At 49.4% G+C, this 25,820-nt stretch overlaps 1 long non-coding RNA gene across 2 annotated transcripts; it reads right to left on the bottom strand.

Moving 5' to 3' along the window:
• Positions 1-1,284: 1,284 nt before the first annotated feature.
• Positions 1,285-25,013, bottom strand: LOC100910343 (uncharacterized). 2 transcript variants are annotated; one of them, NR_185105.1, is given in 10 exon segments: positions 1,285-1,444; positions 1,471-2,408; positions 2,842-3,272; positions 5,238-5,380; positions 5,875-6,294; positions 6,743-7,246; positions 7,799-8,064; positions 22,480-22,599; positions 24,055-24,360; positions 24,908-25,013. It is a non-coding gene; the product is annotated as an uncharacterized LOC100910343 (long non-coding RNA).
• Between the last annotated feature and the right edge of the window lie 807 nt (positions 25,014-25,820).

Raw genomic sequence — 25,820 nt, forward strand, 5'->3', positions numbered from 1 at the left:
CTCTTTATGAAGTTGATTCACATCCTGGTCTAGATCGCTCAGGTTTGCCAAAGCCTCTCTTACTAGAACGTACTTCACAAGACTCACCAGAGCCCTGTACCAATCTTCACCATGAATTAACTTTTGTTTAAGTGTGCTGGGAATACAGTTCTGACCCACTGACACAGGCTCCTCACATTCCTAGGTCTAGTAGCAAAGTTTATCAATATGCTATTTTTTTCCAGATATACAGGAACTTCCAATGGAGATAATAACCCAGAGCCTTAATGGCCCGGATAAGCCAGCCTTATCCCTCGCCGTCTCGGGATGTAGCTTGCATTTGAGGAGTGGTAGGTAGGTAGGTATATTGTTCAGTTTTTCTGCCTTGACAGGGGTCAGACTGATCCACTGCATATTCATGTCCCACAGTCTCACAAGCCAAAACGTGACAGCGTCATTACTCATTTAAAAGGATTTCCCAACTCTGTAGGTTGAGGTGTGAGCATCCTGGTACTGGACCGTCGTTACGGTTCAATGTTAGATCACAGATTTTCCTCCTTTTTATCAAAGGTCATACTGGGTGGGTTTCTTCTCATTACTTCTACCACATTCTCCCTACTCTCTGGTTCTTCTCACGGATCAGAGGTCTTGGTTCCCAGGAAAGGCTTTTCAGCATGGATCCAACCTATACTCTTTCCTTTTGACCTCCAAGCCAAAGACACGCAAGCCAACATCACTATACGATCCTCTAATTTATCTGCTTTACCTGCCGCAGCAGAGGCTACCGTGGGAAGGCCAGCCACCCTCCCCCTCATCCTAATGTCTCCTTTACATAAACGAGTTCCTGTTTGGCTGCCATCTTGGCCTCTGATGCACTTCTGACACTCTCAACCCTTGCATGCTACTCTCAAAGGCAGCTTCATTCTCACGTCACGGATCTTGCTCATCAAGTAGGCAATGCCACATCATACCACATAGGCGAAGACTGCCGTCCTACTCTAAGAACCATGTGACCTGTTGCCATAGCAAAATGCACACCACCACGCCCCACTTAAGGATGGCTATATCAGAATCCCGTGCAGACACTCCAACCTCACGCTGCTCAGCCTAAGCGGCAGGCTACCCACACCACCACCATACAGTGGGCCTCTCCAACCCCTCTGATTCGTCCCTGTTAGGGTGCGAAGGGTCATGTGACGGACCTTTCCCCAGGGAGACACAACACAAACACACTTGTTCACCCCAGAAAGGAAGTCTGTGAGAGACCAAAGTAATGAATACTGATTATACACAAATGTTTTATTTGGTGAGGCAACGAAGTTTTATTGGGGTTGCTGTCAGGAATATTGATGTGGGGTTACATACAAAGTACAGCAATGACTTCAAGAAAATAGACATTTTTACCACCAGAAGGCCCACCCAGTCCTGTGAAAGCTGAAAACCTGGGCCTCTCTGCACTGCTACAGGCAGATTAGCACCCCAACATCCATGTCATCTCTGCATTTCTACCACCCCGAGTCTCTCTTCCCCCGGCTGTTTGGAGGAATGCCTTCTTCTAAGGAGACACATATGTCAGTTAGCCTTCCCTAGATGAATAATTCAGAGGTATTCAGTTTGTGACCACAGAAGAGTTATTTGGTCCCCAATTGTTGGAGGTTTCCATCCATGACCCAATCTCTAATGTGTCTAACCCTGAGATGACCTGCACAGCACACCGATCAGCAGGCGTCTACCTAATGAACCGCTACCTCTCATTTGCACTTCCAAAGGTACAAGAAAGATAGCCGTGCTCTGTGGCTGAAGCTATAGCCATTCCTCATTAGGCTTTGGGAAGACAGCAGCGGAGAACACTGTGGGAAGGGTCACTAAGCTGTGTGCATGCTGCAGCAGATTACAGTGGCCCACAGAAGACCTGGAGGAGACCCACCGAGGACCTGAACACTCCATGTTTTCACTTTATGTTGTCTTTATTCCTAGGGCAAGGGGTATTTTAACCCTCGGCAAGTTTACTCAGCAAATGGAGAGGGTCTGGCTCTTAAAAGGCTTACAAGGCTGAGCTGTGTTTTCCACTGTGTTTGTGGGCAGCCCAGGGTGGGAAGGAGCTTGAAGCCTGACAGAACATATACCAGCACAGGGCAGGCTGTCCTGGAACAGCAGAAAGGAGCCTGGAGAAGGGGTGGGGACAGTTAGTGCCACCTGGACACCTCTGTGCTCTGCAAGTGGGGAGACAGATCCTTGCAGACAAAGGCGAAGCAGCACATGGAAACAGCCATGCACTGTCACACAGTAGCAGCGTCCCTGCTGCGTCTCTGAAGACGAAGGAGCCATGAGCAGCACCATCCCTGAGGTCAGGCCCTCTTCTTGGGGGATGAGAGTTGTTTAGGTTAACAGCAGCCATCAAAAATGAGGTTTCAGAACTGTCTTTATCCCTGACAGAACAACACAGAAGAAACGAGGAGACCAAGTCTGAGGGGAGAAGGGACGGGCACAAACTGAAATTCAAAACATCCTTCCGCCATCTTCTTGACATGCCTAAGCAGCCTTCTGCTTCTGACTTCAGTGCGTCACGTGGACAAAGCTCACCAGGGGTTCGGACTCCATGAGAGTCCTGTGCCCACAACGCCAAGTGCCCACAGCGGTGCTGTTGGCCACAAAGCAAGGTGAGCACTTTTGTGGGAGACTCTTTCTCGACATCACTTAAATCTAAACGTGTGCTCCGTTACCTTAAACTGTGCATGGCCATAAGCTCCTTGGCCAAGCATGCTTATGAATGGCTACTCATCCAGGAATGTATTTAAGGTCCCTGAGTGAAATACGCCCACGCTTCCCTCCGAGGGGATAGCGGCTCAATTGATTCCTTACCTGCTGAGGGTATTAAATCTTTCTCATCTCTTTATGCATCATCTGCATGATTTGTCTTTTCAGTCACAGACACGAGAGCCCTTGGGGTTCAATTACAGTGTCTTCTAAGCCATCCAGGTAGCCACGCAGAAGCATGTGACAGCTATGGAGCTCTCTATGTTTCGTTAGAACTTGTGATCTCAAGAGCAGCCTCTCTGAGCTGTGACTCTTTCAGGGCAGACCAGCCCTTTAAGGCCAAGGAGAGATTGTCCAAGTGGATATTCCCAAGTCCCTCATCTTCACATCAGCAGTGACCTGGGACGAAGTAGAGAGACACTGCCCTTCCCCCCAGCCATGTTGTCCAGGGGTAGGCGCAGCTGCAGCTCTGCATCGACTTTGCAGGGATCAGCTGGGGACATATTCTCAAACCCTTCCACAGTGTTCTGGAGAAGCTGTGTGGAAAAGGAGACATTGGTGACCTTTCTGCTCCGTGAAAATGCAAAAGAGCCAAAGAGGGGAGGTCTCAACAGCAAGCCCCCAGGTGATGCTGCCCATGGGGATCCTTTTTTTCCCAGATCTTATGGAGGAGGGGAGAGGCCATAGTAACTGGTATCTGGGGTTAAAATGGTTCGGTTTCCCTCCACAGTGTATCCTGTCCTTGTAGGCCCCAGTGAGGTTGGACCATGCTCCGGGGAGTCCCCAAGAAATCCACTGTCCAGTTTCCATAGTAAATGAACTCTGATGGCTCTACCCAACCAGCACTGAGCAGCGACCGCAGGCTGCCAGCTCAAGGCTCTCCCAGCTCCAGGTTGCAAGGTTTGACCAAGCAATTATAAATAAATAAACAAATAAATAAATAAATAAATAAATAAATAAATAAATAAATAAATAAAATTTTTAAAAAAGGAAGCACATCCAGGCAAATGGATGACCTGACACAAAGACGCCATGTTCCCCAGGACGGAGGCTGCAGCCTCTGCAGAGAAGAGCGTGCTCACTTCCACTGGTGGTCAGAGACTAAAGAGAGACAAGCACAGAACCTGTCTCCTTTCTCTGTGACCGCCCCTGGGGAGAGACACCAAGCAGGGCCTCTCCCTCCAGGGTTGGGCTCAGCCCGGCTGGCCCAGCAGTTTTCCTAGCAGCAGGCTCTGGAAGCAGATGGTCAGAAATGGCGCCCCACCACCTTCTTCTGCCTTTTACTTTTAATCCTCTGTACACTTGTCCAGCTGAGAGAGAGAGTGAGTAAAGAGTTTCAATGCCAATATCAAACAGAGCCAGCAGAGCTGAGAAAAAGGAAGGAAAGACCATGGTGGCACTCTGGAGTTGACATGTGGACTCCAAACCCAGCCAGGAGCCCACAAAGGACAGCATGGCTAGGGCCATCTGCTTGGCTCAGAGGTACAGTGGCTGACCAAACTTGTTCTTTTCCCAAGGACATGGGATCCCGTGAGACCCACAATGTTTCTTTCTTCCATCCAGAGGTGGGAAGATGATTTGGCCACTCCCTTCGGTATGACTCAGAGCTCCACAACGGTCCAGAGAGTGAAATTCACAGTGAAGACCTGCTGCCCAGCCTGTGGGCTACACTGGAACACCGAGTGTGGGCAGCCCGATACCCAGTAGCTGCTGGCGACCACATTGGCGGCAACAGGCAAGGCAAGGAAATGTGGATGCTTAGGGCTTGAGAAGTCATTCCTCACTAATCCTCTGCTCTCAGGTTGCAAGCCAACGGTCTGTCTGGAGGATGTGTGTAAGGTTTATGCCCTCTGGAATCCTCCATCCTCTGCCCATGGGGGAGGGAGAATGGTCCTTGCAGAGACTGGGAGGAATCAATGAAGTCAGCCGTCTGTCTTTATACTCAGGAACCATATTTGGCCCACACCTAAAGAAGGTGGCTCCATCCTGAGCCTTGTAGGCCATGTGCTGGGTGCCATCCATTGAGCAAGGGATCTTCTCACAGATTAGAACCAAGGATAACAGGCAGTCATGGAGATAGGAGTTTTCAATGACCGGCCAATGTCAATTGAAATCCTCTAAGAATGCTATGGAGGGAGGATACGATCAACTACCTGGTACCCGTCTCTTCACTTGAGCAGATGCTGTCAAGATGAGGCTACAGAAACACACCCTCTACTGGGGAGCAAACCCATCATGGAATTAGCATTACCTTCGGTAGCGGGGCCAGCATAGATTAACTCCCCCGCCGGCTCGGGTAGCTAATCCATACCTTGGGGTGCCCAGGAGAGCACTGTGGACATCCTTACCCAGCAGGGGTCCATGTAGCTGATATTTGCAGTCACACAGTCCTCAAGACATCCTCCTATGCCTGGTCCCTAAGCTGGGAACAAAGTAGTCCCACAGCTACTGGCTTTGTAAAGAACAGTGGTTGAGTCCCAAGCCTGAGAATACCAACTTACCTTGCCTCAGTGTAGCAGAAAAATCTCAAACGTATAGTCAAAATATAAGTCAAGACATCCCTCCACGGGACAGGAAAAATTCCGCCAGTTTCTGGAATCCTGGGGCTAGGGACCAGCACCTTTGGTGCTTGCAGGAAGGAGGCCTGGGAAAACAGACATGAACGAACGATGCCAGATCATCCCAAGGCTGGGTCAAGCACAGGGAGAAGGAGGCACCAACGAAGTGTGGGGCACTTCCATTCTCTATGGCCTCACCCTGCCTCAGCACCTCAGGACAGGAGCAGGTTTGTAGGACAGCATCCCACTGATGCACCCTGGTACAAGCTGGAACCCATCAAGAAGTCCCTCTTTTCCCGCTTGCAGGGATGCCCACAGGGACCCATTCCTCACACCCACAACTCTCCTCTTTAGGGAAAGTTTGCTCCTGCTTGTCCATGGCCCCGGTTCATTCGCACACAAAATGCTTATTCCTCTCCTCTCAGGTGCCTGACTGGGGTTTCCTCTGAACAGACTCTCCCCGTTTCCCTCATGTCCTCTCTCCTCCTGTCATCTTCCTTTTGTCTTCCCCGTGTCCCATTTGCCCCTCACCTCCCTTCTCTCCTCCCTTTACAGCCAGTCACCATCCTGCTAGACTTACACAGTCTCTGCGCTGGTCAGTGATAAAGTTGGTGAGGATGAGGGAGGGGCGAACTGGTGAAGCCCCTGAGTCCAGTGGGACACTCAGTTCTCTCACTGTGGGCGTTCCATCCCAATATCTTACAGAGACTGGAGGGATGAAGCTTCATAAGGTGGAAGCCATGTGGATCACATCCCCCAGAGGACAGTACTGGCTTCATGTTGAACTAAAGAGTGAAGGTGCTATTAGCTCAGATCCAGCAGCTAGAGGAGAGGAAGGCGAGCTTGTGCCTGGCTCCCAGGGTTGTCTGGATGCCAACAGGTGTTTGAGCAGACAGGCTCCTGGAATTCCGGCCTGGCTCCTTCCTGTCACTCTTGGTCCATACCAGGCCAACCCCAGCCCTGTGGTTTGACGACCACAGAGCTGGGCCTGTTTTCACCCCTTGAAAACAAGACATGAGGACTCTGTTAGTGACTTTACACAGACACGACTTTAGCACTGAGCTAGCCCTGCTAGACCATAGCTCTCTGCCTGATTCCTCGTACCTGAGCCTGTGTTCCCTTTCCCTAAGCGATTGTCCTTCTCCCTCCCTCCCTCCCCCTCCCTCCTCCTTCCCTCCTCACTCCCTCCCTCCTCACTCCCTCCCTCCTCACTCTCTCCCTCCTCACTCCCTCCCTCCTCACTCCTCAGCCCCTGGCCACATCCTCTGCTCCTAGCTCAACTTCCCCAGAGTTCACTTTAGGGGGATGCTGAGGAAAAATCTCCCTCTGGGGTCACAGACGCCTTAGGGTTCGTGCCCTGTATGTGGGTACATCCTGTCGGCAAGTGAATGTTGGTGGTCATGCCTATGCTGTGTTTCCCATGAGATCAGATTTTCCTTCCCTCTTACCTGGGAAATGTGCTGTTTTCCTCTGAGATAGAGAGGCAACAACATAGAGTGGGAAACAAGCGAACAATCTGCACCCCCACCTCCTTTCAGCCCCTTCGTCTGGTGGTGTCGGAGGCTGTTGGGGGCCGCCTGGCTGCGGCCAGTGCTCACTGATGATAGGGTCCAGTGACAGCTTCTCAGGGGATCTCCTCCTGACATCTCATCTCTGGTTCTCCTGTCCTGAGGGAGTATTATGGAGCCTATGTAATCAGGTGATGTCTCACTGGATCCCAAGTCAAAGGGGATTTCCTCTGTGACGCTGCAGCTGCTCCCAGCATCCACAGCAGCACACGTGGGGTTGGACAGCAGGGTATGTCAGGTGAGCTGGACTTGAGCAGACCTTGCTGCTTCCTTTCTCATCCACCTCCTGCAGTTGATCCTTCCCAGATGAGATGAAAGTGGGAAAGAGGCGGGTGGCAGGAGGACCTGTAGGGCTCATGTTTGAATGGCGCTTCACAAACTTTCCTGTTTGGTAAAAAATGTGCCCATAGTTTAATCAGTATTTCAGTATAGTATGTGTCCCCAACATCATTAGTCTTTCTCTTTCCTATAGACTCCATGATTTCCTGGACTTTGTAGCTCATGGTGCCAATGGCTTTGGCAATCTTGATAGTTGGAATTATTGGGGTGATTACTGTGGGTGGCAAAGTTTCATCACAGACATAGCCATGGGTACCCCATGAATCGGCCTACAACAGACAGAAGGGATTCCCAGTTCTCGCAGGCTCGGTGGCCTTGGGGCTCTGCGATCAGCTGCTGCAGATCAGAGGGGTTCAGGGTCTTGTACAGTGTGAACCCAGCAACCACAGTGTAAATCAGGCTGCTGAAGCGCCCTCCGTGTGTCCATGGGGACACACGTGTGTGTCTATGACAGCCTGAGCCCTCCAACAGCTCTGGTGCAAAGGAAGAACGTGTGTGGCAGACTCCTAACATCTGGCCATTCCCAAGCCACAAAGTTCCCTCATTTGAACACAGACGACTTCATCCCCCATCTACAGGCTCCAGCAGAGCGCTCACCTTTCTGGGAGGTCTGCTGTGGGCTTCAGGCGTCTTAGCATTTCTCAGTAGTGTTTGAGGCTAGGATGTCTCTGGCCCTAGGGAATCACTTTATGGGCCTTCCTCCCAGGAGACAAGCATGTCAGTTCGCCTACCATCACTCACAAATGCCCAAGCGCAGCTTCTTGGCAGAGAAGGTTACGTTGGGATCACAATTTTGGAAGCTTCAGGCCACACTCCACTCCTTCCATTGCCTGAGGCCCAAAGTGATACATTATGGCCAGAGCCTACAGTAGAACAAAACTCACTTCACAACCAGGCAGCGGAAGGAAGGGAGGGAGGGAAAGAGGGAGGGAGAGATTGAGACAGGTATGAAACACTGGAATTCTACAGTTCTCTCCCAGAGAACCCCTTCAATGACTCAAAAAGCTCTCACTGAGCCCAACTCCTAAGGTTCCCCCACCTCAGTTGCAGAGCCAACTTTCCATGCTTGGGCTGGACGGGACCTTCTACGCTCAAGCAAGAGCAGCAGCTCCTGGGAGGACGCCTGAGATGCCCACCCTGGCTTTTCCCTCCTGCCCTGGGCTGTTAAAATACACTTGGAAGGCAGCCTGACAGCAGAGGCGACAGGGTTGTAGAAGAGTGGCCAAGGGCGCAGCACTCACTGGCAATCTCTGAGATGCAGTCAGGCTCTTGGCCTGCTCCTCTCATAAGTCTTTACCCTCGGAATCCAACACAGCAGCTTTTGTAAAAGCCTGAACTCTAGGTCTTTGCCTTTTGTGTGACAAACTGTGTTTTATTTCCATTTCTTCTCCCCTTCAGAGTGTGTGACTTCCCCCAAATATGAAACCTGTGGTCAGTTCTGCTTTAAGCCAATGGGAAATCAGTTCCATGTGTACACTGCCCATGATTGAAGGAGCCACAACCAAAGATTAGGGACTAAAATGTCCGTCAGCTGTGAGGCAGGTCAGCTGAGGATTCTCCTGGCGCATACATTGTGCTGATTTCTACTTGATATGGTTTTCTGCTGGGAAGCATGAGCTATTGAGTCAGAGGACAGTAGTCTGTGTGTGGTTCCTGATGCCTGGGGGAGGGAAAATGCCTGTTTCTTAAACTCTATTCCCAGGACACACGTTGCTTCAGGCCCCACTGAGTTCGATAGGACAGCTGGCGCCATAGTATTGGGCCACTCCACTGGGCCAGGAAGCATGAATTAGGGAAACAGCACACTTTCATTCGCCTGGGAACGATTCCAGAGACCCACCCCAATTCTATTTCATTCCCTGCACGGACTGGAGATACTTTACAGCACCCTCCGCTCCTCTAAAGACAAGCATAAGGAAGAGACAGGCACGAGTGAAAAGCATTGCACAATGGGGCTGGAATATCCACATCCACAAGTGGCTAGGTTTTAGTAATTTCATGATAGAGAGAGCTGATTGGGCAAGCCCACTTGAGGAATCCTAGCAAGAGGGCTGCAGAAGAGCTAGCCCCTGTTCTAATCCAGCCTGGTTCCTCTGATCCCAGGGTAGCCCAGGACAGCCCGGTATTTGGTTTTTCTTGCAGCCCCTACTGAGATTATCAGTTCCCCTGAAGTGATCTCTCAGCTGCTCTCGGCTTTCACACTCGAGTTCTAAGCCATCCCACATTTCCCAGTGACAGAGCTCATGCCCACAAGTGGTGCTCATCAGACACTCTCTCAGAGCACACCGAGTGGTCACATCTTGTCTCCAGTGTCCCCGACCTTCTCTAGAAAGGACAAGGCATGAAGTGGAGGCTCCACCCTCACAGTTTTGTGGATGGAAACTGCTGCTTTGCAGTAGACGGTGACTTGCACTGTGGAACCTCTCCCTAGCCAGGTTTCCCACTGATGTATACATCTCCCAAAAGCCCTTGTCTCCTATCCCTTGCCACTAATTGGTTGTTATCTTGAGCAGCTGCCCGCCCCCAGAAAACATAGCTTTTCCCCAGGCAGGATCCCACCTGAACCAAATTTATGTCAGTAAGTGATGGAGAAGTTGTTGAATTGCCACCTGGATTCTGACGGGCATAAAGAGAGCTACAGGAGAATGAAGGCCTTGCTGCCCAGTGGGATAGTGTGTTCAGAAAGGCCACAGAGGTCACAGTGAGCAAAGGCTCTAGACTTCTTGAGCAGGAGCACCTCTGTCATGGTGAAGACATATTTACCCAGGGTTCAGATTCATGGGTACGGGAAGGCTGCCCATAAATGTGCTAATATAGTCTTGATTGGAGTTTGGAAAACTCCATTGCTAAGATTCCTCGCTCAGCCACCCTGTGTGAGCACAAGCACGTGACATTTCTTCCTACCATGACAAATCCCTGAGGCGAGAAGGATTCTTCTGGCTTGCAGTCTATGGGCACACAGGCCTTTGTTGGGAGGAAGTCACAGCAGAAGGCAGGGACAGCATGCACATTAAGAGCAGGAAGCCAGCTGGTCACCACCACGACATAGAGAGCAGAGCCTCAACAGGAAGTCGTCCTGCGTTAGAAACCTCAAAAGCCCGTCTCTCATGACTCATTTTCTCTAGCCAGGATCCACGTCCTAAAGATTCCCCAACATTCTGAAATAACGCCCTCACATGAGGAACAAATGTCCAAACACGTGACCCTAAGGGACCATTTCCATTCAAACCACAACAGCATCTCCCTCCCTAGCTCCTCCATTTTAGATACCGCGTGTATTTCTCCACTTTGGGGTTCAAGGCTTCCCTACAGCACAGTCGGGCCATTAGAGCAGAAAACCAAAGAGTAGATTTCCAGTTAAGACAGTCCATGGTAGCACACTGTAACATTTGCCAAGTGGAGCTGAGGAGCCTCCTGAGAGGGAACACCCTTACCCTAGTGCCTCTTGCTGGAACCGAGTTCCCTGCAGGAGAACACACTGTGCAGGGTTCCGCCTGTAGGCAAGTCACATCCTCCTGGCTTCTCACGTTTCCACCCAACAGCCTTTCCCTAAGAATGATTCATCCTGTACTTCGTCCAAAAAAAAAAAAAAATCCAACAAAACAAAACAAAAAAACCCAGACAGAAGAGCACGGAAGGGACTCTGTGGACCCAGTTACAAAAGGGAGCCCACCTAGACCTTCACCTGCACGTGGGGCAGGCTGCATCCTGGGAACTTATGGATTCTCTCCCTAGTTTTACAGTAACCGCAGAAGAGACAGCTCTCCCCAGGAGTCAGCATTGCAAACGTGCCTCATACCTGCTGCTGTCTATCTTCAGCCAGAGAGCATGCTGCCAGCTCAGATAAGAAGGCTGCATGAGTACCAGTTGGTTTCTATCCTGGCACTAAGGAAAAAGGGGGAAGAGGAGAGCCTAAGTGCCTTTAAGGCAGCACAAGCTTGCCATGTGTGATCTATGGCCTGTGCTGACCCTGGTACCCTATAGACTTGATTCCACTGTGGTAGACACAGACTCTTTACCCATCTGTGACAATATTCATCAGGATGTTAAGATTATAGTTTCCTTTTCTTTCCATATGCTCAGAGTGCTTGGTGCCCAGGGAAAACCCAACAAGTCAGTCATTATACAGTGATAACAGTACAAATAAATCAGTCTTCAGGAAAGAACACTTGGGGAGATGTCCCATGGGTAGCTTTGAAAGGATTGGGGAGGTGCTCCGAGGGTAAGGTCCTTACAGTGAAAATATGAGAATCTGAATCCCCAGCACCCACATAAAGAGCAATATCTGGTTGGTGTCTGCCTGTAACCCCAGTACTGGGGAAGGGGACAGAGATCAGTGGTCCTTGGGCTCACTGCCCAGTCCAGATATCAACATTTGAGGTTCGGCAAGAAACCCTGTCTCAGTAAATAATGTGGACAGTTATTGAGGAATGACACCTGACATTAACATCCGGTCTCCACACAGACACCTACTTCAATATACAACTCGTATATTCTTGTATATACAGCACATAAAGACATAGACTTAGAAATGAAAAACAAAATTTAAAAAGAAATAAATGAGCTTCTAAAAGTGAACTCTGCTCCTGTCGAACTTTCTAGACTTCTCCTCCAGGAAAAGCAACTGGAAGGACGCTGAGTTGGCCCCACTCTGAGAGCTACAAATGGCTGTATTCCAGACCATGGATTTTGAGAGCTGCTCGGCCCTTCCTGGAACACTTCAGATGACACAGAACTCAGCTAAAGGCCTGAGCCTCATCTGCAGGAAAACAAATTCATTGTTTCCTCAAGGACTGGTGTGCTTCACTTTCTGATGGGGTTGTGTCTCCATAACTTGAGAGCACCTCGGAGTAGTAGACCATCAGTTGCCCCCTCTGGGGGGAGGGGCACTTACAAAACCAACAAGAAGCTACAGCCTACCGCCTCTGGCGAGCATCGCACATACAAAAAAAAAAATGGTCATATAGAATATTACGATCCCTGAAGATACAAAACTGTAAAACCTGAGGTACGCTTTCTTCTGATTGCCTGTAGTTTTTCTTTTGACACCATCATGAAATCAAATGAAAACAATTACTTTCGAAAACTACCATATGACAGGAACCATGTGCATTAACTGGGCCCTCCCAGCTGGTGGCATTGGGCTATAGCATGTGGAACGAGGCCAGGGTAAAGGGCAAATATTCTGTAACTAAAAAGATAGCACTAGGAATGTATGTGAGATCAGACCAGACAAACACTTCAGGGGAGGCGATGCAGACAGAGATTTAGCCAGAGAAATATTTATTTGGATTGATCAAAAGGTTAAGGCAAAATAAACTACAAGGAGGGTTCCTCAATTCCTGTGTGCATAACTAGACACACACACACACACACACACACACAACTACCCACTGCATGACTTTAAAGGAGAGAGGCCTTTAAAATAACTATGGTACGACTCTAAGCCAGTCAGCCATGAGCTATATACATTTCAAGCCCTGAAGATTATGTCAATATGGTGACAGACATATGTGTATATTTTGCAAATCAGTGGTCTGTGGAGTTGAAAGAACATAATCATATCTACCCATAACCAAAACTTCAATCTAAATTGAGGTCAACAATGAAAGGATTCACTCTCTCACAGAACAAGAAGCATGACCTTACAGCCACTAAAGGGTGACTCAGCTCACCATGACACAGACAACTCATACTTCTTGGGAATCACCCCAACGTCTTGACTAAATTTGTAGGATGCTAAGGTAGTCGTTATCCAGGAGCCCTGTCTCAGGTAAATAAAATGTCAGATGTCCCTAAGGTCTCTCCCACTGAGAATGAGGAACAAAGCTCAGAAAAGCCACCTAGCAGAGGAAGTTGGGTCCCATGCAGGGATGTTCCCAACTGACTGACCGGGCTGGATCCCAAGTCACGTGAGAGGATGGGCCAATCTGCAACCTTGACAAGAATAAAGAAGTGGTTATAGGAGGAAATTAATTGCTGCGTTTCAGGTGAAAATTCAGAGGTAAGAAAAAGGAAGGAAGGCCCCAGTTTAACAGCTGGTTTACAGGGTGAACCTGACAGGAGACTGAGGCGTGGCCAAAGAGTAGCAGGAAGCTCAGGACTGAAGGCAAATGGGGCTTCACCCGCTGTCCTCATTTATACGGAACGCCACAGAGCGTTCATGCAGCACATAGAGGCTGTCAGTCACCCGAACCACGGGTGTTTCGCTGGCGCAGTGCCAGCAGACGCTAGATTACAGCGATGGCAAAGTGACCCGGATTGGAGAACTGGAGACAAGTGTAGGCAGCCCCTGAGGGAAACCCCGCCCCGCAGAGTGAAGGGCACACGGAATTGCAGCCTGATGTTTCTGCTAGGTTTGAATTTTGGAAGAGGCTTACTGTATTTCACAAACCGCTGCAGGAACCCAGTAGAAGGAGAAGACTGAGCAGGGAGGAAAAGAGATGGTGGACGGGAAGAGCGTCCTGCAAAGATAAGAACTAAAACGCCGCAGTGTTTTTGGAGAGAGTGGCAGGGACAGGCCTCAGGCCTCAGGAAGCAGCTCTTCCCTCACCAGGCAGGCCAGGCAGGCCCTGCAAGGCTGTGATGGTTAATACTGTCAACCTGACAGGAAGGATCCCGAGTGTCCAAGGAGACAAGCCTCTGGGCATGCCTGTGAGGGAGACAGAAGATTTGCCCCAAATGAGGGCAGTGCCGTTCAATGGCTAGGGTCACAGACTGCATGAAAAGGACCAGAATTCTCATTCATTCCCTCCCCCTCCCCCTTTCCTTACTGATAGTGGACGCAGTTTGACAAGCCACTTCACACTCCTGTCACCTGTGCCTTCCTCACCGCAATGGACTATGTCCTCAAACTGAGAGCAATAATTCTTTCCTGCCTCGAACTGCTTTTTTTTGGGGGGGGGGAAAGGGGGTGCCACAGTGAGGAGAAGAGTAATTACAACAACAGGTGTGTGGAAGTGACAGGTCTTAAGGGGATAAGAGATCCCGTGTGGTGGCTTCCGTTTTCAGCACAAAGGCTGTTCTGCCCTCTGTCCACGACTCAATGAGACAAGGGCAAGGGCTTAAAGCGATCAGTTAAAACTTAAAACTCCTAGGTTACTTGCCGGACTTCTCAACAACCGTCAACCACCCTATGTCCCACAGAGACTTCTGAGCCACCTGAGGAAGAAGAATTCAGAATCAGTGCTGGGGAGGAAGCAGAAAGATGTGTGTTATAACTTGCGTCAGAGAATACAGTGTGCCTCTGCAGGGGGCTCACTGACACTGACCCCGAGAATGACTGAACCGGAGGTAGCACAGTTCTGAGCCCAGAGACCCACCAGGAGAGACAATGGGTCCAAGAAGCTTCTAGCCCTCAGGATGAACAGAACTTCCTCAGGAAATAAGACCAGGGAAATCTTTACACACGCACACCCAAACCTCTTAAATGACCCCCAGGTAGACCAATTAAATTAATTCTAAGACCATTCGGTGACCAACATCGACCCTGCTCCCCTGTCATGCCAACCTCTGTCCTTCAGTTCCACACACCAGGAGTCCTCACTAAGCCCATTAGGAGAAGGCAAATTTCTGTGGCCTGTGCAAAACACCAGAGGTGGGGGGAGGTGGGAGGGTCTCAAAGGACATGATCTCCAGTTGCTGATTTCCCAGGGAAAGAAGCTAACTCTTCTGGCAGCTTCAAATTTCTGATGTCTATGAAGGCGCCTGAGAGAGTTCAAAGACCCCTCGAAGGACACGAATTCCCTTAAAGCGAAATGGATAAGTGGCCCCTCACCTGGAATATCGATTCATACTCCACAGTCAGTTGCTCCTTGGATGATATGTGAAAACACTAAAAATAAGAACCGCCCAGCTCTGGTGCTTCCAGAACCATCTAAAGAAGACCTGGCACTAAATGTTCATACTCGTCTCCAGAAAACAGGAGAGCCGGATCTGTGGTTAGGGCATGAAGGCAGAGCTCTCCTGACTGGGATTAGTAGATCTCAGAGCCTCAGGCCTGGTGGTGCAGGATTGCCATCCCAGCATTAGGGAGGCTGACATAGAAAGATTAAAAGTTCAAAGAAAGCCTGGGCTACACAGCAAGACTGTCTCAAACCGCAAGAGCCTTCCTACCCCTGTAGCCCGTGAGCGAGAAGATGCTAGCTACTGAACGCACTGTAGCCGCGGTCTTTGACTCTCAGCTTCCAGGACTGTGAGAAATATGAGCTGGGAGACAAGTCACTTAGGACGTGCCTGTCGTGCAAGCATGAGGACCTGCATGCTCTCCAGAACCCACATCAAAAGTCGGGTGTGGTGGCACCGACCTGCATCCCTGTGTTCAGGAGGCAGAGTCAGACGGGAGCTGGCGCTGGCCAGCCCCTTTAGTCTACTGAGTAAACGCCAAGGTCACAGAGTGGCCTGACTCGAAAAGACAAAAACAAAGAAAAACAAAGGTGGAGGGCTCCCAAGAAAGGTACCTGAGGTGGTCCCTGGGCTCCCACCAACATGTTCATACATCCGTGTGTATAGGACATCAGCAAAGCATGTATATACACACAGATATGATGGATGGATGAATGGATGGACAGAAAGACAGATGGATGGACGGGCAGACAGATATGGATAGATAATAGATACAATTTGTTGTCTATCATGTGCTAATTTGTCACAGCAGTAAAAGGAATTAAGACAATTGTCCTGGCACAAGCTTCTGTGGCATCATGTCTGTGAGAGGCCACATAGTCTGAGCACTCGGTCAAGTCACCACAGACTCTCCATCCTGCCTGGGTCCCAGGGACCCTACGTACTTAGTCCTTAGAGTCTTATCCCCCCACCCCCCAATCAGACCAACACTTACAATTCCCAGGCAGCTCTAATCAATAGCTGATTAGAGCAGAGACATTAAGCAACAGAAAAAGGCTTGGTTTCTGGCTGCTCCTGAGTGCTCAGTCTCAGAAAACTGAAGCAGAGTAGCACTTCCTCCACTCGCCAGAGGCGTCCCAAAGAAGTGGGTGTGGAAGCTGTGGTGCTAAAGCCAGACCACAAGTATCAATTATTCAGGCGACCAGCTGTGAGAGGGAGGCAATACCCTGGGTTCTCTGAGGCCCTTGCCTCCCGTATATAACAAGAGAAGGGCCATTGACCTTACCTAGTGTCACTGACAATTAAACAAAGCTAATTGAGATAGCATGTACCCAAGGTCCCTGACAGCACAGAGCCACAAGGATCCTCCTCCTTCCACTCTCTCTCCTCCATGCCCAGATGTATGCCTCCTATGGTCCTGAGCTACTTGGACCTACCATCACAGAGATGCTCAGAACTCCCCCATCCCCGGAGATCTCAGCCCTCACAAGGCAACCCCAACAAGGGCCCGTATACTGAAAGTCTCTCTGTAGGCTACCTGGTGGCCACTCTTAGCAAGGATGGGCAGAGAGAGGTAGCTGGAACATGTTCAAGGCTTTGTATATGTTGAGGGAGAGCACAATGAATGAGATTTGAAATTTATGGAGGTGAGGATGAGAGAGATACTGTGAAGACAGTGGGTATCAAAGCAGAGCCAAAGCAGGAGGTGTGGAAGACACATGTGTGTCTGACACTAAGAACTGTCACAAAAGTCTCGCCAGAGTCACAACCTGGCCTAAAAGCCACCACAACCTACACAGAAACCATGTCTACAAGGATGTCTGTCTACCAGCTGTCTACCCAATCTTGAGTCTGCCACGAGTGTTAGTGAGTCTTAGGGTCAAGAATATTGTTTCAGAAGCATTCCTCATGTTGCTTTTGAACACTTGCCCTCATCTCAAACTCCCTGACTGGGGAATCAGAGGCTTCCTTGTGGTCTTTTCTTACAATCCTTTTCTTAGGAGCATATGGTTTGATGAATAGCTTAGTTCCCTTCCTGTTGCTGTGATAAAACATCCTGACTCAAAACAACTTAGGGGAAGAAAAGGTTCATTTGACTTGTACTTCCCTATTCCAACATTGAAAGCATCCAAGACAGGAGCTCCAGCAGCAAGCAGCATCACTTCTCCAGTCCAGAGCAGAAAGTGACGAACACACATCCTTGCTCGCATCCTTGGTTTCCAGCTAGTTGTCTTCATCCACATACAATTCAGGGCCCGTGCCTAGGGAATGGTGCTGCCTATAGTGGGCTAGGTCCTCCCACATCAGCTAACAATCAAAGCAATTTTCCCACAGATGCATCTGCAGACCAGCTGATCTAGACGATTCCTTAATTGAGACTCTAAGAATACAAGAGCATACTCGTCATCCCCCTTTCAGAGAAATTCATCTTTGCAGAATATCTCTTTGCTATTTAGATGTACAGCACCAAGCAGGGTTAGTGTGATTGAAAAAGCCTTCTGACATATGTCATTTGAGGGAACCTTTCGGAGAGCTGGTGGAGGAACATTCTTTCTCAAGGCTACTGTAGAGGCTCCAGGGCATCGTGAATACACATCAAAGGGGGCTGGGGAGATGAAGTTTCTAAACGTGACTGGGCAGTGTGGAGGGCAATGGGGGAACCAGCCAGCACCGTAGGGGAGGTAGAAATGTTGCCATATCCTGCCCACTAGCTCTGGGATAGAAGTGGGTGACCTGAGATCCCCAGGGGAGGTGGTGGGGGAAGGATCTGCCTCCAGATGGTCACCTTGAGCTCGGTAAAGGCGGCAGTGAGGTCCGTCTCCCTGAGGTGAAGTCCTGGCTTCCACATGCTAAGTAAGAACCCCCGTCTCGTGCAAATCTAGCTAGGGTGCACAGCACGGTATCACTGTCTCAGTAAAATGGAAGTTTTCTCAGTGAATCCAGACTCACTCATGGCCTCAGTCATGTGGGCAGGGAAGGTCACCAGTGTGGCTGAAAAATCACAGTTCCATAGTCCCCTCTGCTTCTCTAGGCTGGTCATTTGTTTTCCACTAAAACATTGGTGCCCAAACTCATTAATTGGAGTCAGGACCATTTCTGCTGGAAGTTCTCCCCATGCTCCACTCCCAAACACACTGGATTTGCTGAGAGAAAAGGAGGACATATGTGCCCAGAGCCCCACTGATATGGTAACATCTGTCTCCTTGGGCAACCTTTCCATTAAAAAAGAATTAATGAGGCCTGAACCTGTGGCTTCTGGGTGCTGGAGACTGGACAGCAGAGGAGAGAGCAGGTAGGGATGCCTGTCCCCAGCTCCCCAGCTGGCACCTCTCCTGGAGCACCCAGTCCATGGCTGGGACAGCAGGCTCTTGGCTCTGATATGTACGGGTGCAAGAGTTAGGCCAGCTTTCACTCTCAAGACTATTCTTCAGGCTGTGAACATAAAGAAGTAAGCAGACAGCCTAGGATTACAGCTACAGGATAGATAGATAGATAGATAGATAGATAGATAGATAGATAGATAGATAGATAGATAGACAGACAGACAGATGGATGATGGATAGACAGATGATATACAGACAGATGATAGATAGATAGACAGACAGATAGATAGATGATAGACAGATAGGTAGATGATAGACAAATGGATGATAGGTAGATAGATGATAGATGACTGATGATAGATAGTAATAGATGATAGATTGGTTGATAGAAAACAGAGTGGGAAGATGGCTTAGCTGTACAGTGCTTGCTGAACAAACACAAGGACCTGAGTTCAGACTATAAGTGAGGGCAAATGGAGACAGGAGGATTCCTGGGATCACTAACCAGCTCATTTAGACACTCCATGAACTTCATCTTTGGTGAGAGACCTTCTCTAAAAAGATGAATGAATGAATGAATGAATGAATGAATGAATGATGATGATGATGAAAGGTTATACAGATGATTGAGGAAGATACTGAGCACTGATCTCTGGCCTCTATAGGTACACACACACACACACACACACACACACACACACACACACACACACACACACTGCAAGTTCAAGGCTAGCCCAGCCTGTACTACAAGAAGATTTGTCAAAAGGGAAGGAGAAAGGGAGATGGGGGGGAGGGGGAGAGGGAGATAGGGAGATAGGGAGGGAGGGAAGGAGGGAGGGAGGGAAGGAGGGAGGGAGGGAGATAGAGAGGGAAGGAAGGAAGGAAGAAAAATGGGGTGGAAGAGAAAATGCTCGTTGAACCACCTTTCTGCCTGAGCTGTCACACTCCACAGAGCCTGTACTAGGTTTCTGTGGTCAATTGCTTTTTTTTCTGACATACATTAGACATGTAAGATGCAGTTACTGAGTGAGTGAATGAGTGAATGAGTAAATGAATGAATGAACAATCACCAACCCATGAAAGCAGTCAGGTGCAGCCCCATGTCTGGCTCCCTGGAGCCTGCCTGTCCAGGCTTCACCCCATGGGCTCACTGCCTGAAGAAAGGCACATCAGCCACATCAGCCAGCTCAGCCCCTCTTGTCACCTGAGGGGAGGAAGGATGCTGCCCTCTTCCCAGCAGAGGAAGCACCTGGCTAGGGACAGGTGACATGAGGTACTGCTGAGACTTCCGAAGATCAGGCACTGCCCCCGGCCACCCCTACTCTTTCCTGTACCACACTGAGGCAAACAGAAGTTTCTGAAGCAATCAGAAGTGGAGACGGACACCCATCACAGTCCTGTGTCACCATTGGGGGCATCCTCAGAAGCCTCCAGAGAAAGAAGGAGAACTGATGGGTGGCATGGTATAGTCGTGACCAGCTCTATGCCTCTGAGCTAACCTCTTGTGGTCCTACAGGTTCTCTATTCCAGAAAGTAGGGCTTGTGGTCTCAGGTGGCTGGACTCGGAAAAATATGCCATCTAGCCATGACACAAAAGCAGTTACTATGTCACCCAGCCAACTGGCATCATCATGAATGGAGCAGGTATTTCCAGCACATACTTAAATTTACAGCACTTAAATTGTGGTACTGGACTGAAGAAAGACTAAGCTGGAGGTGGCCCAGCCTTTTCTTCGCCATCCCACTCTGTCATCTCGGTGGCACTAGAAACCTGGTGGTAATAAATCAGTGGTTCTTTTAGGCTCCAACCTGGGAACCTTTGCCTATGATTAAAGGAGGAGCAAGACAGTTGACCTCACAAGTATAACAAGTGACCCCACAGCCCCAAAGGCCAGAGGGGACAAATCCTGTCCCTTGATCCCAGGACAGTCTTTAAGCAAGAACAAGACCATAGCCTACCTGCCCCTGCAAGCAAGACGCATAGAGCCTGAGCTGTCTCCATGAGTCACTGAGGGTGCTGACTGGTCTGGATGGTTGAGTCCCTGCAGTGTTACTTTATTGCTTGGGTTTGACCTTGTTTTGAAACATGGGCCCATGTAGCCCAGGCTGATTTTGAACTCCCTATAACAACTAAGGATGACCTCGAACTCTTGATCTTCTTGCCTTTACTTTCCAAGTGCAGGGATTTTACTAGCATGAGCATTCTCCACAAACATACAACCCCAGCCCAGATCTTTATTTTGAGGATCACTGCTGGTCCCTCTGGTGTGCTGGCCACTTCCCCCTGAGCTCTCCAGACATGGCTGCATTATCCCGACGGTCTCCCATCTTGGAATCCTCTGAAGAAGAGAGAGATTATGCCCACAGAAGTACCATAAAGGAGTAACTGGGATCAAAGGCTCTACCACATTGCAGTCAGTGTTTCAGCTGCACCAGGCTTGCCCAGTTCTCTCCAACACGCCAGTGCAACCAACAGCAATGCCATCCATTCCTTGGTCATATTTTCCTCACCAAACCATCTTCATTTCCTGTCACTGGTCAGTATCAGCCCTACTTCCCAAGAATGCTCAGTGGGGAAGTTCGCTATCCTGCAAGCTAATACTCCTGCAGAAAGCCTCTGTTGTCTCTGCCCTTGGTAGGAGGTCAGAGGATGTCATGATAGATCACATCACAGGGATCCGAGAGCCAGTCTAGGAAGATTGGTGAGACAAGAGGATTAAGCAGAGGTGGGCAGAGCAAAGCTGAGAGATTCTCCTAGGAGTAGCCAGGCTGCTGACTGTCCCAAGAGCTTGAGTTCTAACAGCTGCTTGAGTCAGTGTCTGCATGGAGAGTGGCAGAAAGAAGCTGAAGTCTCTCACCCATACGCCCCTGCCACGGGAACAAGGAGGGTGAGGTGTTAATGTGGGAAGCATCGTGTCACAAAAGCTCTTTCAAAGGGACAGTGATGGATAGAGTGGCCTGGCTCCAGGAGCCAGAGAATTCTTTGCAGCATTGACAACATGCACAGGAAACCTCCAAGGCGGGCTCGCCACACGAAAGTCAACACTCTCTCCTGCCAGGAAGCCCGTGCTGTGTGTACGCATTCCTTCGCTTGCACTTCTGCTATGAAATTACACTTCTAATTTTAGCTGAAGTACAACCACACAGAGAAATCAAAGATCTTTAAGTAGCTCATGTTAAAACACATGGGCCCGATGCCCAACCCTTCCCTACATCACAGAGGAAGTCATTGTCTACTTTAAAACATTTCTTTCTGGTACTTATTTCTGTACGTCTACGTAATCTCCTATTCCGACACTTCCTGATTAGGGCCATTTTAGTGTAGTTTCTGCTACGGTAGGCAAGTTGTTCCTCTCACCTCCCCCAACCTCCCTGCCTCTTCTTTCCACAGAGTCCAAATTGGTACCATGAGGCTCAGACTGCTCATGCGGAGTCCCAGGTCCTACTTCCCAGCATGCTTCCTTTCTCACACAACATCCATGTTTGTTTGTTTGTTTGTTTTTCCAGGAGTTTAGCATTGCCTTATGTTTTTATTGGTTCGGTTTTCCATGTACTGCCCACAAACATTTCAATGAGTTAAGACGGCTGTTGAGTGCCTCAAAAATATTTCCAAGTATTCAAATAGCTTTATGTTCTAGTGGACGTTTGTGACCCTTCCCCATCCCACTTGGGTTTGGGACTCTGCTTCAAGAATTTCATTTTGCTTAGTCTCCTTTCTTATTTTATTTACTGTATATCACACATTCATTTAAAAGGAAGAGCTCAGGGCAAAGAGAATATGAACATAATTTGGTTGGCAGACAAATGATAAATAGATGGTAGGTAAATTAATATTGATAGATGACTTATAGATTATAGATAGACAATAGATTATGGATGAGAGATAATAGCTAAACAGATGGTAGATGATTGATATATAAATAGAGGGTAAATAGTGGATAGGGCTTCCATGCTTAAAAACATATATTCATATATTCCCTTCCCTCTTGACCAATATCTAGCACCTCTCCTTCACCCTCACACTGTTCTTTCCCCGTGTACACTGCCATCTGACTTCTAAAACCATGTTTTCTAGGTCTCTGCCCCTGCTCCATTCTCTTCCACTACCTGTTTTGCTTTCCGATCTTGTTCTTCTGAGGCTTAGCCTTCTAAAAGGTGCTTCACAGCATCCAGTGGTCCTCAACTCTTCATTCCCAGTTCAAAGAGAGGCATTGAACAGTCTGGGACCTGAGCAGGTAGAAGGCAGGATAGGGCTTTCTAAGTTATAGAGACCCAGACTCTGGAGAGAGGAGGCATCTCAAGGCACCATTCCTAGGGACTGCTCTCTCTCCCATACAGTCCCAGGTGAAGGTAGGGTGGCCTGGCTACCGTCTGGATGAGGTGAAAGCTAGCTCCTTTTGCTTGACTTTCATATACTGTCATCCCCAAGGCTTCCCCTATCCTCTGTGAGATCCACTGTTCCCAACCTAAGGGGAATTTGCTGTTTCATCAGCACGTAACTGTCCCACCTACCTATAGGCTAAGTTGTGCTCTCCACCGCAAACTTCAAATGTTCAAGTCCTAACCAACATGTAAGAAGTTAACTATAGTCAGAATTGGGGTCATGCAAATGTAGTTAGTGAAGAAAGGGCTGGGCCCAAACCCAACATGATTGCTGTCCTTACGGAAGCGGAAGCTTGAACACCCAACTTCAGAGGACATTGTAGAGAGATCAAAGACACACTATCGCAAGCATAGTAGGTGACATCCCCTAGTCCTCCAGGAGTTACTTCTTGACCTTAGGCCTCTGGCTTCTGAAAGTGGCTGATCCTGAATCCCTATGGTTCCGGCCGCCCAGTGTGGTACTTAACACCAGGCCATCTCAGGTTGACCTTTGCAGGAGCAAGAACTGCCAGGCCACAGGTACAAGCCCCTGGTGATGATAGCCACCTCCTAAGGGGACAGCAGGACCTGCATTCACGTGTGCACGGGTGCCTCACACAACGTGTTAAGATACTCCCCCCTTAGCATCTGCTCTCTCTGGTTCATAGACTTCAATACTGTCCTGTCACTTTTGTGGGACAGTCACTTGGCCCTGTGGCTTGGGGTGTCCAGTGGCACAATGCATCATGGTGGTAATCTACCTTGCAGTATCTCATAAGCCAAAGGAAAAAAGGAGGGGACAGAGTCCCACTCTCCCCTCAAAAAGCACATGACCAAGTGACAAGCTTCCTTCCAATAGGACCTATCTCTTAAGGTACCAACACTCCCCAGTAAAGCCATGTGCTGGGACCAGCCCCTTTTAAATTCATGGGCATTTGGGGCCATGTAAACTATAAGAAACTTGGAGGGGGGGCTGCACCTGACTATACTTTATCTGTCTCTCCCTAACTGTTCCCTTGGGTCTGTGTAAGCCAAATCTCCCATTTTGGATTTAGAAGCCTCCTCTGAGACGATGGCTATTTCCAGACTGTCGAAGGTGTCGGAGTTCAAAATGTCACCTTCCGACAGGCAGCAAAGGAGGCAGCTAGGATAAATTTCGTGATGACCAAACACGTGATGTGATCAACATCTCTTAATGACATGGATGGATAGCGCAGCATGCCGCCCCACCCAGGAAGTAGAATTTGTCTCTGCCCTTCGGGGTGGGCGTGAATTACTGCGCCCTTCCGACCGATGAGTGGAACGGTCGAAAATACTCACCTGCCAGCAGAAACATTGAACTAAGAGGTGGCGGCGGAGACCACCGGAAAGTCAGTTGAGCGTTCCACGTGCTCTGGGTGTGAAATAGGGGGAGGCCTCGCGCCTGCTTTGCTCGCCCCAAACCCGATGACGCTGCAACTCAATCTGAGAAACTGCCAAGCATGCTCATCTGGGATGGAATTCCATGGGACCCCAGGCCAGAACTTCCTCTAAAGTGCTAAAGGTGTGGGAGGGAAGAGAAGACCCGGATCTACTGCAGACTGGAGACGACCATGGGACTGCAGTGATCTACTTCAGCATGGAAGCCTGAAAGGAAATGAGAAACTTAGCAAAGCCTAAGGACCTTCCCAACGAGAAACACCGGGAGCTCTGGTGTGGTGTGTGTGTGTGTGTGTGTGTGTGTGTGTGTGTGCTGGGGGGAGGGGTACACATGTGCTAGTCCTCTCCTTTGAGACAGGATCTCTCAATGGCCTGAAGCTCATGATTTAAGTCAGACCTGCTGGCCGTCGTGTCCCAGGGATCCTCTTCCTAAGTGCTGGAGTGACACTGCCCATGGCTTTCCTCGTGTGGCACACGAGACATCAAAATCAGACCCGCACCCTTCCCAGGCAAACACTTAACCAACTGAGTTAGTCCTGTAGCCTTGTTTTGGACGTTTATGTCAGCGTCTGTTGACCATGCCTACTAATGGGTTTCGTCTTGAGGTTCTCATACACGTATTTTAATCATAATTATCCCTATTACCCTCTCTTCCCCTCTCCCGCTGATTCCCTTTCCCCCAAACAATCCCCCTTTCTACTTCCGTGGGGATTTGTTTTTGGTGAACCAGGGAGTTTAATTTCGGGATACTCACAGAAGCATGGGGGAGGAATCATTCACAGGGCCAAGGGCAGTTAACTCAGGGGCTACAGCACTGAAGAAAATGTCTCTCCCCCTCCCAAAGAACAGTAACTGTCGTTAGATTGTTAGGGAGGGGTTAGGCCTTCAGTGCCCTTCCCCCGTCCAGGACGGAATGCCAAAGGGCCCAATCTTGTGCAGGTCTTATACAAGGCACGGCTGCTGAGAAAACAAGTCACCCAGCTTTTTGACTGTGGCTGTTGAGGTAGCTTGATGCTGGGGAAAGCGTGAGGAAGGCGACGCATGAGAAATATGTGTATGAAAACATGTGTGTCACACACACACACACACACACCTATAATTTCTATCCTTCAACACATCAGCAGGTTAGAAAGTGTTCCATTGTGTAATAGGAGAAATGACCCAGAGACTCTGATCTTCCCTCCATCCCCAGACAGTTGAGCTGCCCCTCCCTCATAACCCAGCCCTATCTTCCTCCTTCACACTCACCTGTCTCAGGGCTTCTTGCCCCTGCTGTGAGCTGTAAGGACACATGTCTGCTTGTGGGTACAGAGTTTCTGGTGCCCCCACCCCACCTTCACGGGGGAACATACAAATGATAGGCAAGACCCTCAGCGTCCTCTCTCCTGCCTCCTCCAGCCTGGGGCTCCACTCTGCATCCTGGTCTCCACCTCTCTCCTGGAAGCCTTTCTGGCCATCAGCTGTCAGCTTCACTCTTCCTGGGCCCTGTTTCCTGCCTGTCAACTCCATGGCATCGGCTGACATGCCCTTTTCTTATGTCTAGCTCCTGCCCAGACCCTAAGCTTCACCAGAACAGGATACCCTTCTGCCTTTGCAGAACCCCTCCCTCCATTCGGGTAGAGCGATTGTACCACGGATGCTGGGAGACATGTTGGATGAAAAGGTGT

The sequence above is a fragment of the Rattus norvegicus genome, chromosome 17, assembly GCF_021556685.1.
Source record: "Rattus norvegicus strain SHRSP/BbbUtx chromosome 17, alternate assembly SHRSP_T2T, whole genome shotgun sequence".
In the NCBI taxonomy this organism is placed as follows: domain Eukaryota; kingdom Metazoa; phylum Chordata; class Mammalia; order Rodentia; family Muridae; genus Rattus; species Rattus norvegicus.